Consider the following 896-nt stretch of genomic DNA (forward strand, 5'->3'; position numbering starts at 1 on the left):
TATATATATATAAACACATTATTAGAATTATATACATTCACATATACTTATGTATGCAGGCGTGTACGTAATTTGGTCGGTAAGAATATATAGGTATAAATGTCTAATAGATTGATATTAGCTGACACTGATATTAAGAGAAATGCCCCTCTTCAACGAGTGGCACACACACAGATGCATATAGACGCCTCTCAGTTGATCCTTCCGCATATCTTTATCTATCTATCTATCTATCTATCTATCTATCTATCTATCTATCTATCTATCTATCTATCTATATATCTATCTATCTATCCATCTCTTTGCACATATAAATATGCATATACTGGTATAACACCGACTTTCTTTACCCTGATGATCCGGAACATCTTATGATACTTACTTAATCTATTAGCGGAAACCTCGAATTCTCTACGCCAGCAGACTAGTTAAAGGGGTGGTCCTGTTTCTAATCGACCGCAGTACCAATTTTCGTTTTGAACCTGGTACTTATTCTATCGGTTACTGTTGCCGAACCGATAAGTTACGGGGGTGTAAACGCACCAACACCAATTGTCAATCGGTGCTGGGGGACAAACACAGACACAAAGACACACACACACCCACACATACATATATATATACGTACATACGTTCTTACATACATACATACATACATACACAGAAACATATTCACACACGCACGCATACACTCAAACACATACATAAACATGTATATATACATACGTATACCTTTGTGTGCGTGTGTGTGTGTGTGCGTGTCTATGTGTATGTATGTATATATGTATGTATGTATGTATTATGGATATATACATATATCTTTATATTTATATTATTATCATTATTATTATTATTATTATTATTATTATTATTATTATTATTATTATTATTATTAT

The sequence above is a fragment of the Octopus bimaculoides genome, chromosome 1 (genome assembly GCF_001194135.2).
Source record: "Octopus bimaculoides isolate UCB-OBI-ISO-001 chromosome 1, ASM119413v2, whole genome shotgun sequence".
In the NCBI taxonomy this organism is placed as follows: domain Eukaryota; kingdom Metazoa; phylum Mollusca; class Cephalopoda; order Octopoda; family Octopodidae; genus Octopus; species Octopus bimaculoides.